At 44.9% G+C, this 19,483-nt stretch overlaps 1 long non-coding RNA gene across 1 annotated transcript in view; it reads left to right on the top strand.

Annotated features, from left to right (window-relative positions):
• LOC149872850 (uncharacterized) overlaps positions 1-19,483 on the top strand; it is an 86,414-nt gene that overhangs the window by 24,936 nt on the left and 41,995 nt on the right. Inside the window, exon 2 of the long non-coding RNA XR_016439813.1 lies at positions 3,287-3,967. This is a non-coding gene — a long non-coding RNA (uncharacterized LOC149872850). The remainder of the gene's footprint in view (positions 1-3,286; positions 3,968-19,483) is intronic.

The following is a 19,483-nucleotide window of genomic DNA, read 5'->3' as shown; positions in this document are numbered from 1 at the left end:
CCCGAGGTCCCTTCCAGCCCTAATGTCTATGAAATCTATGAAATCTATAGGACCATCAATGATGGAAGACAATAGTAAAATGAAATGCAGAAAAAATAAGCCTAAGGGTTGCATCCATTTATAACCCTTACTAAACACTCTACCTTTGAGATATGGGTATTAAAACTTTGAACCTGTTCAAAAATGTTTGTCAAGCCCAAAATTGATCTACTAGAATGAAATGCCTCTACCAGTTGTTCTCCAGCCCTAGCTGAAATGGTAATCTAATGAGAATTCACTACGTTATCTGATACTTTGAAAGGAAAGGACTGTAACTGGTCCAAGTTGAAATCAATGTGTCCTTTAGGTTTAAGCGTGCAGACAGAAGTGCAGCTCCCCACTGTAACAGAATGCTTTGCAGGAAGCATTCTGAGTTACAAGGATCCCCTGGACCAAATAGAAGTTCACAGTTGCTTCCAGGGGAGAGAGCTGCTGGTTTCTCCTGTCAAAGGCCCCTCCTCCCTTCCAGCCTGTCTTTATTTTCAGAAAAGGAGGAGGGGAAGAGGGAAAAGGGAACTGGTTCTAGGGCTTCCCCAGCTGGCACTGCAAGGTGGGGTGGATGAACCAGAACCCTCCCACCTCAGGGGGGCTCTGGTACACCTGTCCCACCCTCTAGCAGGGGCTGAAGAAACCCTAGATCAAACTCCCTCCACTCCCCTTTCCCCCTCCCATTCTGAAAACAGAGACAGGCTGGGAGGCAGACAGACAGAAGTTACAGAAGATGCTCTGCTTTGAAATATCTCATCTGAACCTTCATACAATGAGAGTTCAGATTTTTTCCTGATTGGGCATTTTTAAGCTGTCTACAGCCACGCACTTGTGTTTGGTCATAGCTACAGACCACTTTTTGTGGCCTGATCAAGCAAAAATTGTCACTTCTGTCTGTGCCCTAAATGATGCTTCCTAGGGCTCTCAGGGCCTGATCTAACATTTTACGTTGCTCTATGTGACTCTGGTCAGGCAGGATCAGATGTGGCAGTTTCTGGGATAAGCCACATCTATCTCTTTGGCCAGATGGGCAGTTAGTCCTGAGGAAATTCCATTGAGAGTGGATACAAAGAGGACGAGGTAAATGAAATTTTTCCCCAACCATCAAGGGAAAAAAAATAATCACACTCAGCGTCCCCTCTAAGCTGTGTAGTGTGTGCTGCCGCGCAGGCGCACTCATGCTTCCTTAGATGGGACACTGGTTGTGCTAGGGAGATTTTATTCATTTGCTACATGTAACTGCCACAGAATCTGGAAATCAGGAGTTTTCTGTCTTCCTGATTCTGTCATTTTTAGCTACCTGGTGCAAGTTTCTGTAACTGCTTTGTGACTTGACTTTCCATTCTCCAAACTGGCAACCAAACTTTTTCCATTGAATGCTGGGTGGATTGTGTAGCACTTTTACAAACAGCTCATGAATCCAAGAGAGCGTCGGCTGATAGAATGGCATGATTATTCTTTTTGTTTGTTTCATGTCTGCTGCAAGTGTTCTGATGTTTTCCAGCATTTTTTACATAGAAATAAATAAATAAATAAATAAATAACAATAAAATTTAAAAAGTCACAACAGCCTGTGCCCTAGCAAAAGAAATGACTGATTGGGAATTAAGAATCTATTTGTAAGACAGCATAGCCACCCCACTTTTAGAGCTGTCTGCTGTACTTTTTAAAAAAGATGCATTTAAAGAAATGCTGGCTTGCATTTTAAGTGCAGGGAGGCAAGCGTGCTATTTAAAATTCATTTTCAATTTTATATAATATGTCAAATGTAAGTATATTATCCTATCATAAAATGATGTAAAACAATTTATTCAGCTTTTCTGTACCTGCCAAATCATTTTTCATTGCATGAATTTATAAGGCCATCATATAAATATAAGTTAAGATACTTTACATTATTTTAATTAAGAACATGCGGTATGATTGCCCAAGCTAAGAGGCACAATTGCAAGCTAGAAATAACTATGTATAAGGAAAATCAGCAAGGGCATAGATGAAGTCAGCAAGAGCTCTATGTATTCAAGCCACTAAGTAGTAAATCTCCAAGACACTGTTATCATCAGTCAGTAAAACAGTGATGCTAGAAATCTGAAATACATTTTGCAAGGTATTTTTGTTAATTGGATCTAATAATTGTTTTACATTGTATGGAATAATACTATAAAAGCATCCCTGTGCTAGATCAAAACAATGAAATCCTGTCTCTGGCAGAGGATGAGGTCACATCAGGTATGTGACAAGAAGAAGAACCAAACCCAATAATTAACATAAGTAATATTTATAAAGGGGAAGTCTCACCCAGCTGATGATAAGTTTCATCAGTGAATGATGGGACACTGCCTCTTTTATTGGTGAAGCAAGGAAAACAGTACTGTACTGATTTGTTGTCCCTTACCCTCCAAAAAATTACTTTTTCCCTAGGAAAGGCTTTATGTCATAACCAATCTCTACTGTCCTCTGGGTGAGGGGGGTTGCTTACTGGCTGACCCCTCAATGAAGGGGAGCTCCCAGGGCAGCATCTTCCTCTTAGGGGAAGGGCTGCCAGCAGACTCTTCTGTGCAGGTTCAAGGCAGGCACCCCTGCACTGAACAGCCTTTGGCAGCCATTAGTAGGTGCAGGAAATTCAAACCTGCGCCTGTTGGACCCAGATGCCAAAGCAGGCACACATGTGGAGCAGCCCATGTGTGCCCTCGGCTTCCCCCGAACCCAGCACATGGAAGCAGCCCATCTCCAGCTGATGGGGAGGCAATGAAAAGGTAAGTGGGGTGAATGAAGGGGAGAGGCAAGAGAGCAGGGCTAGCTGTAGGGGACTGGGAAGGGTTTTTCCACCCTCTGGTCCCCATATAGCTGAGCCAGGTGGGAGCAGCACAAACAATCCGTACAAATAGGGCACGCTCTTCTTGGGCACACTGGAGTTTGTGCAGGAGAGTGCACAGGAGGGGCCTGTGACTCCAAGCATTGGCAGCTTCAAATAGAGGCTCCAGGTGAGTAGAAAGTAGAGGAGTGGTAAGGACATGGTACACAACTAGGAATACTTCCCCTGCAATGCCCCTCACCTGGAGCTGGCCCCTTGTCTGTCAGGCTTGCCTGTGGCCTGGGGGTGGGGGGGTGGGGGAACAGGAGTCTCCTCACCTGTCTCATATGTGCCCAGCTTGAGGCCCTGAAGAGGCAAGTGAGGCAACTCCAGACAGAAGTTACCAGCCTGCTGGGGATCAGGGCTGCCATGGATGAGACTGATGGGTGTTTTCACTCTCTGCAGGCCTACACAGCTAGTGGGAAGTCAATGCAGGAGGGACCCAATGTGGATGTGTAGAAGACTGCCACCTCCAGAACCAGACATTGCACTACTGAGGCAATTTCCCTAGTGCAACTGAGGAACAGATACAAGGCCATGGCATCACTAGAGGAGAGTGAAGCAGAGGAAGCCACACCCACAGCCACCACTGTGCAGTATGAGGGACAACCAGATAACCAGAAGAATAGGTGCCTGTCATTGTGGTAGGCAACTCCCTCCCAAGAGGAACAGAGAGAGTAATCTGTCACGCAGATCGCATGGTATGGCAGGTATGCTGCCTGCCTAGATCCTGGATTCAGGACATCACTGCGAGGATTCCTGACCTCATCCAGCCCTCCAGCTACTATCCCATGGTCTTCATCCATGTTGGTACAAATGATACAGTCAGAAGTAGTCTGAGCCAAATCATGAGCAACTACAAGGCTCTGCGGGGGGCAGGCTTAGGAGGTCAGGGGTACAGGTGGTCTTCTTGTCAATCCTCCCAGTCAGCAGTTGTGGCCAGCATCAAGACAGCTGTATTACAGAAGTCAACTTGCAACTCTGGAGTTGGTGCCATTGTGGAGGTTTTGGCTTCTTCAACCACAATCCACACTTTCATGAAAGGGACACGCTGGAACTTGATGGTCTCCATCTGTCTTTGAAAAGGTAAGAGCCTGTTCTCTTACAGGTTTACTGATCTCCTATGCAGGGCTTTAAACTAGGTTTGTCGGGAGATGGGGGTGCACAAGACAGAGAGAACCTAGGAACAATGAACCACAAGCTATGCACTGGAACAGTCCACGTAAGTACTGAGGGGCCCAATAGGAATCAGGACAGGGAGGTACCAAGGGCACCTATCAGGGGCTTAAATATCTCTATACTAATGCTAGGAGCATGGGAAACAAGCAGGAGGAACTCACGCTCTTGCTTGCAAACAAACACTTTGACCTGGTTGGATTAACTGAAACCTGGTGGACCCTACCCACAATTGGGCAGTAGGCATTAAGGGCTATAGGCTGTATAGATGTGACAGAGTGGGAAAAAATGGGGGAGGGTGGGATGCTGCTCTCTATGTTAAGGAGCAATACACATCTTCAATAATCAAAATGATACCAGAGGGGAGCAAATTAGATACTGTGGGTCAGAATACAAAGGGGTCAGGGAGAAAGGGACTTGTGGTGGTCTGTAATAGACTCGCACTACCATCAGGAGCTAGACCTGGAATTCTCAAGGCAGCTCTCAGAGGCAGTACGCTCAAGGGACATGGTTGTCATGGGTGACCTTAACTACCCTGACATCTGCTGAGAGGAGCTAGATCCGACTGTTCACGTAGGTTCTTAACCTGCATACAGGACCTTCACCTAACGCAGAAGGTATATGGTCCCACTAGGGGAAATGCCTTGCTGGATTTAGTGTTTGCTACAGGGGATAACCTGGTGGGAGATCTGAAAATACAGGGTAATCTAGGAGATAGTGACCACCAATTGCTAGAATTCACTATCCATCAAAAGGTGGGAAAGATAACAGGTAGGGAAGAAGTGCTAGACTTCAGAAAGGCTAACTTCAATAAGCTCAGGAGGTTAGTAAGTGAGGGGCTGAAGGACAAGAACCTGGGTGAGTTGGGAGTCCAGGAAGGGTGGTCATTCCTCGAGGGAACGATCCTTTGGGCACAGAAGGGAAGAATCCCATTGCACATAAAGTGGGGCAAAGGGGCTAAGAAATCCTCTTGGCTGAAAAGGGAAACTCAGGAAAGCCTAGGGATGAAAAAAGAGGCATACAGACCAGTGGCAACACATAGGTGGTGCACGGGGGTGCACATGCACTCCCTGAGAGTGCAGGTGCATCCCCTGACAGCCAGCATTCCCCGCTTAAGTGATGGGCAGGGGGGGCACACAGCAGCACTGGTGCCCCCCTGAAAGCACCAGCCACGGAGTGGGAGTGCCAGGAGAACTGTCGCCAGCCCTTCTGGGTGCACTACTGGCACTTCTGGGTCAGTGTGCATGACCGGTGGGGGGCACTCTTCCCCCTGGTTGCAGACTGGCCACTGGGTTGGGGGGGTAAGTGCCCCCCCCGACTCAGGACACACCAGTTGTCCATGATACAGACTGTGTAAGCAGTGGGTAGCCACTAAGGAAGAATATAACTACTTGGCTTGCACTTGCAGGGGGTTGATTAGAAAAGCCAAGGCAGCAATGGAACTCAGACTGGCAACAAAAATTAAAGACAACAAATAGTCTTTTTTCAGGTACATAGGGAGCACAAAGAAGGTGCAGGGTAACATAGGACCCCTACAGGACAGATATGGGCAATTAGTGACAGATAGGAGAGACAAAGCTGAGCTCTTCAATGAGTTCTTTGCATCAGTATTCCTGAACACAGAAAAAGACATATCTACAAATTGGACTATAGACATGCACAGCGGGAACACCAGCCCATCAACAGTTAGTGCTGACCTAGTGAAGGGACAGTTGGAGGGACCTGATGTGTTTAAGTCAGCAGGCCCAGATAATCTTCATCCAAGGGTGCTGAAAGAATTGGCTGGTGTCATAGCAAAACCACTGGCATGACTGTTTGGGCACTCACAGGGCTCAGGAGAAGTCCCAGAGGACTGGAAAAGGGCCAATGTGGTCCCCTTCAAAAAGGGGAGGAAGGAGGATCTGGGTAGTTATAGACCAGTTAGTCTCACCTCTACCCTTGGGAAAACCTTTGAAAAAATTAAGGATTACGTTTGTGGGAACATGGCAGGAAAAAAATGCTGAAGGGCAACTAGCACAGATTCATAGTAGGGAGATACTGCTGGCAAACCTTGATTTCTTTTTACGACCGGGCCACAAGCTGCTTAGAGGCAGGAGTCAAGGTTGATGTAGTATACCTGGATTTTAAAAAAGCCTTTGGTACGGTATCTTATCCCATTCTCATAAACAAATTAAGTGGCTGTGATGTAGATTATTACAGTTAGGTAGGTAGCTAATTGGCTTATGGGACACACCCAGAGAGTGGCGGTGGACAGGTCAATATCGATGTGGGCAGTGGAGTCCCCCAAGGCTCAGTCCTTGGACCAGTGCTGTTCAATATCTCCATCAGTGACTTGGACGAGAGTGTGGAGAGCACTCTGTCTAAATCCGTGGACAACACCAAATTATGGGGCAAAATAAACACACTGGTGAGCAGGGAATGAATTTCAGTGGATTTGAACAGGCTGGAAATGTGGGCAGAACAAAATAGGATGCAGTTTAGCAAAGATAAGTGCAAAGTGCTGCACCTAGGGAGAAGGAATCACCAACACACTTACAAACTGGGAGGTGACTTTCTATGCAGCACAGCAGCATAAAGGTATCTCAGAGTCATAATTGATCTAAACATGAACATGAGTCACAATGTGATGAAATGATCAATAGAGCTAACCACACTCTATCATGCATTAACAGTGGTGTCATGGACAGGTTTAGGGAGGTGATACTTCCCCTCTGTATGGCACTGGTACGGCCACAGCCGGAGTACTGCATTCAGTTTTGGGCTCTGCACTTCAAGAGGGATGTGGATAATCTTGAGAGGGTCTAGAAGAAGGCCACTCATTAGGTTAGGGGCCTAGAGATCCTACGAGGAGACATTGAGGGACCTGGATCTCTTCAGCCTCCGCAAGAGAAGGCTGAGAGGTGACTTGTGGCCATCTACAAATTCATCGGGGGAGGGGGGCAAGGAAGAGGAGATGATCTGTTTACCAAGGCACCCCTTGGAATAACCAGAAGCAATGGCCACAAACTGACAGAGAGCAGATTTAGATTAGACATTAGGAAGAACTTCTTCACAGTAAGGGTTACCAGAATCTGGAATGGGCTTCCAAGGGAGGTGGTGCTCTCCCCTACCTTGGGGGTCTTTAAAAGGAGACTGGACAAGCACCTGGCTGGGGTCATCTGACCCCAGAGCTCTTTCCTGCCCAGGGCAGGGGGTTGGACTCAATTATCTACTGAGGTCCCTTCCTACCCTAAAAAATTATGAAATCTATTACATCTATTACAGGAAACATACCTTGTTCCTATAGCTATAGAGGTGGTTGCACCTTTTTAGGTATGTAAATGTGACCCTGAAGCTTATTTTTAGTAGTGGGGGTCTCTTTACTCCTGGAAACTAAGTCACAGGAGGGAGCTTCAATATTTAGTACTCAGTAACAGATCTATCATAGATCCCTTTGAGGTTAAGATGGGAGATAAGCAAGGCTGCAGATTCACTCTGTGAAAGCTAGAGCACGGACAAGGCGAAAAACCTGGGGAGTTCTGCTTCTGGAGCCATTACCATATTAGGATGGAAGCTCTGAGATGGCAGTGGGGCAGTGAGACGGGGTTTATAAAGAAAAAAAAAAGAAAAAAAAGCAAGGACTGAAAGGAAAAGAAGGAAGAAAGAGGATTCTCAAGGGATCCACAGCATATCTGAAAGTGTCTCACAGTGCTGGGAGAGAACAGGGCTCCAAAGAGAGGAGCGGATTCCTGGGGAGGCATACCCCACGGGGCACATCAGATGCTGCATGCCTGGAAAGTAAACAAAAAAAGACAAGAGTAAACTTGACTCAGATGGTGGCTGATTACCCTTTAAGAGGACTTGGGACATTGACCACGTATAGGATAAAAGGTAGATTCATAAGTTATCATAAGTAGAGCATACATAGAGAGATTTGAAGAGAGAAGACCATAATGAGAATAGAAGAGCAAGCAAACAAGAACAAAAGAGACTTGGTTTAAGAATACTAAATTCTGGTCATCCTAGTTAATAGTCATAACTTAAGAGCATTATGTAAGTAGAGTTACTTAGTTGACATTATAGATAAGGTTAAAAAAAAAAGGGAAAAAGGATACAAAAAGACAGCTTCTGCTTGAAACTAAAGGAAAGTTGTACAGAGTGATAAAAGATAAAAATAAAGACAAGTATTAATCCGAATCAGCCTGTGGCTATATATATATATTGCTGTAAGTGCGTGCAGATTTTCAGGGAAGCAAGCAAGATATTGTATCCATAATACTCAAGACCCCTAATAGAGATATACTAAGAATGAACTACAAGAAAAACAAAACAAATCCCCAAAAAAACTATATATAATAACCCTCCCGACTGGTGACATCACAAATTAGAACATATAATAATAACATCCAAGATGTGGCAGGTGGGGAAAGTCGGTGTACAGTTCGTTTGGAGACTAAAAAGGGGTACGAGGAGGAACCCTAAAGCACCAACATCACACACCAACACTCTTCTAAGATCCTCTATCAACAAACTCTTAATGAGCAGTCCTCAGCTCTGGTAATTCAGATTCACAGTGAGACTCTGGAGAATATTAAATATTTCCCATACCTCAGAAGCCATCTCTCACAGAAGGGTGACATTGACAAAGAAATCTAACATCACCTCAAATGTGCCAGAGCAGCCTTGAGATGCCCAAGGAAACATTTGAAGATCACGACATCAGATCCAAAACCAAGCTCATAGTTTATCAAGCAGTTGTGATCCTCACCTTACTATACAGAGCTAAGATGTGGACAATGTACACCAACATTAGTGTTCTCTCGCAAGCAAACACCATGAGCATCAAAGCAATGATCATCTGACATCAACTTTCCTGGGCTGGCCATGTCATCCAGGTGTCCAACTCCAGGCTCCTGAAACAAGTCTTATTCCCCTAGCTTAGTCAAGGCATACACTCAAGAGGAGAGCAGACAAAGCACTTTGAGGATGTCCTCAAGGCCAACTTGAAAAAATGCAACATCAGCTTGTAGAAGACTATTGCCCAGGACTATCCTAAGTGGAGGAAGAGTCTGTTGCAAGGAACTCAGTATTTGGAAACCTTACAATGACAATAGGAGATGAAAAAGTGGGAGTGGCAGAAACAGCATATTGCAGACCAAATCAAGAATCCAGAGCCACCAACCCCCACATGGAACATGTGCCCAAGTTGCAGCAGAGTCTGTTGATCCTGGATCAGACTTGTCCACCATCTTCAGACCCACAGATAAGACATTAATGGAAGACAATAATCCTGAGAGCAATTGCCAAAGAAGAAGGATCATCATCCTCCCCTAAAAAAGTAGAAGCACAGCTTTCCAATTTCATTTTACTAGAGGAAAATATAAGATCTGCTTCCGCTTTCTCCTTGCACCAGTCTTACTTCAGCACCAAAAATTTACTCCCGATTTATGATAATGTAAGATCAGAATCAGACGCATAGCATTTGCTAAATATTAAGGTGGATGGACAATTTAAGGAGCACTGTTGAAATGCTTGGTGGTTCTGTTTTCTGCTTTTACCAATGTAAAGCAAGAATTACTTTATTGGAGTTGAGATAAACCTGGGATAACTGGAATGGGGAAGTAAATCTTATGTTTGCTAAACAGATGTCTCTAACATAAAGGAATGAGAAACTGCCAGGTATATTTCTGATTTATTCTTAACCTTAAAAAGAAACTTTTTTTAAAATTAAATCACAAAATTAACTATAATATAACATATCCAAAAAACCCCACTCAGTGATTATGTTTATTATGGAACATTAACTGTGAAAGATTGCTATTAGGTACAGAGGACAATCTAATTTTAGCAGACACTCCTCCTTAAGGCATTAACAATGTGCTAGCAAAGGGAAGCATTTGGGGGTATTTGATTAATGTCATTTTAATTGGACTTTCCTGCCTCATTGGTTTTATTTTGCTCAATCCTGCTCAAGATGTTTAAATAAATAAGTAGATAATGCACCTATCATAATTGACAAAATACCCTGTTTGCAACTTACTAGATTTCTCATATTGTATATAAGCACATAATGCAAATACTGTTAAATTTGTACAAAAATGTAAGTAAACAAAAACCACTGTTCAGTAATGAAACCTAATGTATGAAAGCCTATTTGGGATACTTGATTTTATCATTCATTTTTGGCTTTAATTTTAACTTTCATTTCACATTTCAGTAGCAGTTCATATGATACTCTACCAATGTCTTTGAAAATGGAATTTCAGTGCACTGAATTATGTCCCTCATGTGATGCCCTCTGGTTTGAGCATGTCCACACATACAAACACATGCACTTGCAGCAGCTCAAATAGAAGCAGTGCAAATTTGAGCTGGGGCTTTTTGCCTTGGCGCACGTGCTCAGACATGCACTTTGGTGTGGGGCAAATTGTGCCACCTGGGGCAAAATAACCCTGCCTGGCTCCTCCGAGATCTGCAGCCAAGGGGAGACAGAGCCTGAAGCCAGCACCTGTGCTGTCCCCAGCAGTATAAAAAGCTGCCCTGTCCTGGCCCTGTCAATACAGAAAGCTGCCCTAGCAAGTAGTTCAGAGCTATGCGCTCTCAGGAGCTTCTGAAGCCTGGCCACTTGGTACCTGGGGACACTACACCTTGTGCCAGCAGGACTGCTGAAGCAGCCCTGAGAGTTCCCTGCACCCCTAACCCACTGCAGCACTCTGGCAGTGGGGGCTGCTGCCTGGCTGTGACCTGCTAGACTTGGATGGGGACTGCAGAGCCAGTAGAGGCATCTGACCCTCTGGGCCAGCTGCCAGTGAACTGCACTTGCAGGGTTGGCCTTTGTGCGGCACTACTGCCATTTGTGCCCCCTTCCCGGCCATCTGGGGCAGCTATCATCTGGAAAATGTTCTGGGTATGGTGGCCTGCTTTGAACTGTCAAAGCATGTCCTCCTGGCCCCATTTGGCCAGGAGGTCAGCCACAGCCAGATGGGTCCAAAGTGCCAGCTCTGCACAGTCAGGGTCCTGCCACTGGCCTCCCTAGCAGGAATTCTGGTGTACCCTATTGGAAAACCGAAAAATCCCTGATAAAAAAAAATCCCAAAGTCACTCTGTAAAATACCCCCAAATCCATGTTCCTCCACAAGTAAAACAAAAGACCACTATATATACAGAGAGAGAGCAAGAGACAGAGAGACAGCAATCAATTGGACAATGTTTTATTAATATATCTACAGTGTTAAAGCAATTTGGAAGCCTCTGAATGTCTCTATCATCATAATAAAGTGAATTCTAAATACCTCTATGTTTTGCTGCCCCCTCACAGGGACCACATGCCCCACCCCCACTTGTTCTCCCAATCCCCCGGACTGCTGCTCCCTTGGTCCCACCCCCCAACTCCTGATTGCTGCCCCTCCAGGCCCCAGCATCCCTGCAATTAAAAAAAAAAAAAAATCCCAGCACTCACCAGCAGTAGCAGCTGCTGTTGGGGTCACTGGGTCCCCCACCTGCACAGTGGAGCTGGGTGACAACCCAACTGGCCCCAGCCCAGGCCCCACTGCCCCATGCTGCTCAGAGGGGGGGCTCTGCCAGGAGGCCCCAGAGCCCCTCCAGCCCCCATTACTGGGAGTAGAGGCTTTTTTTTTCTTTTAAAATGCTGGAGGCTGGGGTGGGGGTGCAGCCATCAGGAGGCTGGGGGTGCAGGCTGGGGGTGAGGCCAGGCAGGGCAGTGATGGAGGGGCTTGGGGGGCAGGCGGGTGGTGGGGCTGGGTGGGGCAGCAATCTGGGGGGCTGGGGAGCAGGCAGAGCTGGCAGGGGTCCCCTCCATTGTCCCCTCCCCACCCCCTACTTACTAGCACTGGAGCCTGGTTTCAGCTCCCTGCACAGGCAGGCAGCATGCTTCAGCACTATGGCAAGGACCAACCATAGAGATGCTCTGGCAGTTACCAGACTGTCTGTGTGGAGGACCCAGTCTCTAGATGCCTGCCCCACTTCTTTTCACTGTTTTTTTATTTTTTTTCGACCTCTAGATATCCAAGGGTCTAATTTTACCCCTGCGCTGCAAACTTGCAGCATGGGGAACCTTTTCTCATTCCTGCACGTGCCTCTTGCAGCATCTCAAGATGCAGGTACATGCTCATCTGGATGCGCCTTATGTGATATAATATTTGGTTCAAGCAGCAACGTGGAAAAACAACCATATAAAAGGCCAGTGGCAAACCCCCTTCCTTATATTGCTGTTCCATTTTTGTCAAGGATTTCACTGTGTTTAAGAATCCTGTAATATACTATAAATCTATCATTTCATTCAAAAGGAATATTCACGCTTTACAATTCTTAACAAAACCATCTAATTAAATTTGCTTAACTGTAGAAGTAAGTACATAAGTAATTTAATCCTGAAAAAAATGTTAGTGTAATCTGGAAACTGTGGCATTCATACAGAGTAATTCCATAAGTATGGTATGGGTTGAAACCTGTTTTCATGTATAATTCATGGCATGTGTGAATATATACATATTCGCAAAAAACAAAATAAAATTTTGTGTATACTATGTATGCTTGAGTAGATATGTAATTGCACAGCATGCAGAGAACAATTCAATAAACTAAAGATTTATATTGCGTCTTTAACAGACTGCTTTTTAAACACTTTTCAAAGTAGCTCCATATTAGAAAATGCACTAGGTCTCTAGCAACTGACTTTCCTTTGTGAACTAAATTTGCATTTTAGCTAATCTAAATTTCTACCTCAGGAGCACCACCTACTGGTGAATGTGTGTGTGTGTATAATAAATATGAAAATGGCTTTTTGTTTAAAATTATTTTTAAAACTAAATTAAAAAATTTTGTATTGAATATAATTTTTTTTAATTGGCAGTTTTAAAGAGTTAACCCACAACTTCTCTTCAGTTTTATAAGATGACCGGGAAAGGCTTCATATTTTTCACAAGTACAAATATGTTATCCAGAAAGAAATTAATCATAAATGTATTGCATATTTACTGTTCTTCACCTCTATTTCTGCCCTGCCACATCCCTCTGGAAAAATATCCAGAGATTACAGAATGTTTTTTATAAAGCAGTTTTTCCAAATAATCTAAAAAATTCAGTTAAGTATGTCTAAATTCTTTAATAATTCTTTGAGGCAACAATTTCCAAGGGTTACCTTTTATTGGACCAACTGCATATTGGGATAGAGTGAGACAAGCTTTCAAATGCAAGACATTCTTCTTCAGGTCTAAGGCAAAGAGCACAGTGAAAGTAAAAGAAAGTTGGTAGCGCTTTGAAATATGAAGGGGAAGAGACATTCCCAGGGGTAGCACACAAACAACTAACAGAAGAAGAGAAGCTAATTACCTGGTGATCAAGATCAAGGCCTATCAAAAGGGAGGAAAGCCATTATCACCTTTCCTATATAGGAAGAATTCAGTAGTCAGGTAGTTTATAATGTGCCATAAAATTAGTATCAGTGTCAAATCCTTGTTTCCTAGAGTACAGCCAGTTTATGAATTTTTGTTCCCAAATTCACCTTTTAAAGGTGTTAGATAGATTTGCCTTGAGCATGAGGTCAGAGGGGGTGGTTGTTTTGTAAGAAATGTGCTTTTAATGGTGTATGCATCTCTGTCCCTTATATTTTTTCTGTAAGAGTACATTCTGGTGCATAGTTTCTATTTAGTTTCACCCATGTAGTTGCCATGGGAGCCTTTCATGCACTGGATCACATTTTGGGAAAGTGATGTGTAGCGTTGGAGCCATGGATTCTGGTGAGCTCATTGTGAGGGGTGCTGATTGTACTAGCAGTGGAGATGTGTTGCCAGTAAACATTTATTGCTAAGGCACGACTGTGTCCCACTTCATGTCTGTTGAGCAGTAGGGGGGTTCTCTTTGGATGATGCAGGCAGGGTTAGAATGTTGCACTTACGTTGCATCCTCCATGCATTGGCAACACCTATGGCTCCCAAACACATTTTAAACCCCAAACAGACTGACCAACCACAGACAGCTCTTTTTGCAGCTCATATATGCCACCTTCTCCCCAGCACTCTCTCTCCCCCTCCAGTGCTGATTCATTTAAAAATTGGAAACACAGTGTTGTTTGAATTGATTCTAAACTTGTAAAGCTGGCAAGTCAGTCAGCAAAGCAGAAGTCCTCAACTTCAGAAAAGCTGAATTTGACAAGCACAGGAGGCTTGTTAGCAAGGCCCTAAGGGACCACAACCCAAAGGGGAGTGGGGTTCAGAATGAGTGGTTGCTCCTCAAGGGAGCGATCCTGGAATCTCAAGCAATGTCTATCCTGTCTCGGCGGAAAGGCAGCAAAAGGGCACACCAGCCCCCTCGGCTCTGCAGGGAACTAGTGGACCTCCTGCATCTAAAAAGAAAGAGCTGGAAGGCTGGATCCACCCCAAAGGGGAAGTACTCTGCACTGGTCCAGACCTGTAGGGAGCTGTGACAGCTGAAAACTATGTCTGTGTGATAAAGGTGCTTGCTGAAGGCTCTATGAAGATTAGATTAAGTGTTTTTCTGTATTTCTTTAGATATTAAGCTATATGTTGTTGCTAAAAGTCTAATTAAAGTTTAATATGTAGTGAGGCCTTGTATTAAGTAAGGCCTAGTAAATTTAGCAAAGCCTTGAAGTAGTAAGGCCCTGTGGTGTAGTTAAAAATTACCTTATCAAAGGAATGTAAGGCTTGTACTGTTATTGGCCAGTCTAAGGACAGTTGAAGTAAAAGGAATCTGAGTGGTTGTATGTTATCAGTACCATTCAGAAGCTATAAATTAGCTGGAATATTTGGAAACCATTCAGAAGGAAGATACACCTTGGTAAAAAGGATTAGTTAGCTGTTGGCCTGGATCAGTTTACCTGTGGATCTCAAGGAGCCCAAGAACTGAATTCCAGGGTCCTTCCCAGTACCTCTCGGACAGCACTGATCGGGGACACCTGACTTCGCTGAACTTTGTAGAAAGAGAAACTGGTTGTACAACAGGCATAAGAGGGGACTGCCGATAAGTTGCTGATGTGAATTGTTCTTGTCTGTCATTGTTTGTCTTGTTACTATGCATAGTTATGTTTCTTACCTTTCTACCCCCAACCATACTCTCAATCTCGAACCATCCGCAGGCGGCTGGGACAGGGAGCAAACCAGGAAAGTCAAAGCTGAGACTGAACTCCAACTGGCTACACATATCAAAGACAATAGAAAGTCCTTTTTTAGATATGTTGGGAGCCGGAGGAAAAGCAAAGACAACAATGGACCCCTGCTAAACCACATGGGTCAACTGACAACCGATGCCCAGGAAAAAGCCAACCTGCTTAATGGGTATTTTGCATCGTTTTTTCACCAACCCCAAGGATGGCCAGGGTGAGAGAGAACTGTTACCCTTCATCAATGTTGACCTGTGTGAAAGAAGACCTTGAGAGGTTAGACACCTTCTTGTTATCTAGCCCAGACAGTTTACACCCCAGGGTACTTAAGGAGCTGGCAAGCATCATAGCTCAGCCACTAGCATGGATCTTTGAGAACTCGTGGCACTCAGGCAAAGTGCCCAAAGATTGGAAGAAGGCCAATGTGGTGCCTGTCTTTAAGAAAGGGAGGAAAGTAGATCCGAGGAACTACAGCCCCATCAGCTTGACCTCTATCCCAGGGAAGATCTTGGAAAAAATCAAGGAGACCATTCTTGACAAGCTGGCTGAAGGCAACTCCCTGAGGGATAGCCAGTACAGGTTTGTTGCAGGTAGGTCGTGCACCTGGACAAGGGTGAAGAGATTGATGTCATATATTTTGATTTTTAAAAAAGCTTTTGATCTGGTATCCCACCATCAACTTATAGAAAAACTGGCCCACTGCAGCCTCAATCATTGTGGTGCACCATAACCAGTGGGGTCCTGCAAGGCTCCGTCCTCGGACCTATTCTTTTCAACATCTTCCTTAAATGATGTGGACATCGGTATCAGAAGCAGACTGGCCAAGTTCACTCATGACACCAAACTTTGGGGAAAAGCGTCCATACCCAAGGACAGGATGGTGATCCAGGCTGACCTTGACAGGCTCGGAAAACGGGCAGACAAAAACCTGATGCTCCAAAAAATGCAAGGTACTCCACCTTGAGAAGAAAAACCCGCAGCATGCTTATAGGTTCAGCAGTGCTACGCTAGCTAGGACCACAGCTGAAAGGGACTTGGGGGTCATGATTGACTACAAGATGAACATGAACCACCAATGTGATGTTGCAGCCAGCAAAGCAAGCAAAACTCTCGCTTGCATCCATAGATGTTTCTCTAGCAAATCCCAGGGTGTCATCCTCCCGCTGTACTCAGCCTTGGTGAGGCCACAGCTGGAGTACCGCATCCAATTCTGGGCTACACAATTTAAAAAGGATGTGGAGAAGCTTGAGAGAGTCCAGAGGAGAGCCACATGCATGATCAGAGGGCAGGAGAAAACAGGCCTTATGATGAGATGCTGAGAGTCATGAGACTCTTCAGCCTGGAAAAGCACAGGCTCAGGGGGGACCTGGTGCCTGCCAATAAGTATATAAGGGGTGTACATCAGGATCTGAGGGAATGCCTGCTCACCAGAGTGCCCCATGGGATGACAAGGTCAAACGGTCACAAACTCCTCAAAGACCGTTTCAGACTGGACATAAGGAAGAACTTCTTTACTGTCTGAGCCCCCAAGGTCTGGAACAGACTGACTCTAGAGATGGTGCAGGCACCTACTCTAGACTCCTTTCAGAGTCAATTGCATGTTTATCTTGCTGGGATCCTGTGACCCCTGCTGACTTCCTGCCCCTGGGGCAGGGGGCTGGGCTTGATGATCTTCCGAGGTCCTTTCCAGGCCTAATGTCTATGAAATCTATGAAACTGCACACACTTGGAAAAAAATAAACTTGAATCAAAGAGTTAATTTCATAATGAAAAATAATCCAGATAAAACTGCTGTTTATGTAATGAGTTGAAACAACAGTCTCCCAAAAGTTAAAATTTCTAGCAATGCAAGGAAACAAAATTAACAAAACATCTCTGGAAAAATCAATCATTCTCTGATAGTTAACAGAGCTTCAACGAATTAGAATTGTAAGTCCATGATCTTGTAGGGTTTTTTGTATTGTAATGATGATTCATTTTGTACTATATGTTGCTTTTTCTGTAGCCATTGTTTCTTTCTCTGAATACTGTCTAAACATTCTCTGTGCTTCTCAATACAAAATTACTTTAACACATCTAAAAATGTTCTAATTTACCTGTCTCTGTGGCTGCACTCATTCTAGCACTTTAAAACAGTTTGCAGCATAGTAGCTTCTATAATACATTATATTGTCCTTCATGTCATGTGAGATGTGACTGTAGAACAAAGCATAACAGTTGCAACATTTTTAGTTGGAGGAATCATAGAATGCTCCAGGGGACATATCCAGCCATTTCAAATGCCAGTCTTAGTGAATATTGGCAAGATCATTTCATCTTTCCTAGAAATTAAAGCTTAATCAATTTTCAATGGACAATACAGGTCTGATTATCAGAGTGCTGAGAACCTACCTCTTCTGTTAAGAATCAGTTGGAGTTGTGGGTGCTAAGCCCATCTGAAATTCAGGCCATAAGTGACTGAATGGAAAGCTATTATATTTATAAACATTTCTGTCCAAATGGAAATAAAAATCAAGAATGAATAGACAACTTGATGATAACAGAGGTAGTTGAATAAAGTTAGTAACAATTTTAAATTACATTTGCCCAGAATCCAAATTTCTGAGAGCCATCCTTATATTTTCAAAGATTTCATAGACATTAGGGCTGGAAGGGACCTTGGATGATCATTGAGTCCAGCCCCCTGCCCCAGGGGCAGGAAGTCAGCAGAGATCATAGGATCCCAGCAAGGTAAACATCCAGGTGTCTTTTGAAGGCATTCAGAGTAGGTGCTTGAACCACCTCTGGCAGCAGTCTATTCCAAACCTTGGGGGCTTGAACAGTAAAGAAGTTCTTCCTTATGTCCAGCCTGAAACGGTCTTGCAGGAGTTTGTGACCGTTCAACCTCGTCATCCCTTGGGGCGCTCTGGTGAACAAATGTTCCCCCAGATCCTGGTGGTCACCCTTGATAAACTTATAGGTGGCCATCAGATCACCCCTGAGCCTACGCTTTTCCAGGCTGAAGAGTCCCATGGCTCTCAGCCTATCATCGTAAGATCTATTTTCCTGAGCTCTGATCATGCGCGTGGCTCTCCTTTGGACTCTCTCAAGCTTCTCCACATCCTTTTTGAATTGTGGACCCCAAGACTGGACGCAGTACTCCAGCTGCGGCCTCACCAAGGCCGAGTACAAGGGGAGAATGACATCCCGGGATTTACTCGAGAAGCATCTATGGATGCAAGCCAGCGTTTTGGTCGCTTTACTAGCTGCAGCATCGCATTGCAGGCTCATGTTCATCTTGTGGTCAATGATGACCCCCAAGTCTCTTTCTTCTGTAGTGCTATCCAACGTAGCACTGCTGAGCCTATAAGGACGCTGCAGGTTTTTCCTCCCAAGGTGGAGAACCTTGCATTTTTCGGTGTTAAACACCATCAGGTTCTCGTCTGCCCATTTGCTGAGCTTGTCCAGGTCAGCCTGGATCACCCGCCTATCTTCTGGCGTGGATGCTTTGCCCCAAAGTTTGGTGTCATCGGCAAACTTGGCCAGTCCACTCCTGACTCCAATGTCCACATCATTAATGAAGATGTTGAACAGGATGGGTCCAAGGACAGAGCCTTGAGGGAACCCACTGGTCACAGGGCACCACGATGAGTGACTGCCATCAATCACAACCCTCTGGGTCCGACCACGGAGCCAATTTCCCAGCCAGCGGATCGTGGTGGAGCCAAGGCCACAACTGGCCAATTTGGTCAAGAGGTGATCATGGGATACCAGATCAAAAGCTTTTTTGAAGTCAAGATATATGACAACAATCTCTTCTCCCTCGTCCAGGTGATAGGTCACCTGGTCGTAGAAGGAAATGAGATTGGTCAAACAAGACCTACCCGCAACAAACCCGTGCTGGCTATCCCTTAGGATGTTAGCCTGGGCCAGTCCATCAAGGATCTTAATAAACTTTTCTAAGATCTTCCCCAGGATAGAGGTCAGGCTAATGGGCCTGTAGTTAGCCGGATCCACTCTCCTCCCTTTCTTGAAGATCAGCACCACATTGGCCTTCTTCCAGTCTTCGGGCACTACACCAGAGCGCCAGGAGTTTTCAAAGATCTGTGCCAGGGGCTGGGCTATGACGCTCACCAGCTCCTTGAGTACCCTGGGGTGCAGATTGTCAGGGCCGGCTGACTTGAAGGTATCCAGCTTCTCAAGGTATTCCTTCACGAAGTCAGCATTTATGGAGGGTAGGGGATCCCCATCACCCAGATCTCCCTGTCCCATAGCAGGTATGGGTGTCCCATGGGACAGATGAAAGACCGATGCAAAATACCTATTTAATA

Source organism: Crocodylus siamensis, chromosome 1 (assembly GCF_052110815.1).
Source record: "Crocodylus siamensis isolate JL-2025a chromosome 1, ASM5211081v1, whole genome shotgun sequence".
NCBI classification, from domain to species: Eukaryota; Metazoa; Chordata; order Crocodylia; family Crocodylidae; genus Crocodylus; species Crocodylus siamensis.
This window is presented reverse-complemented; position numbering and strand designations above follow the sequence as displayed.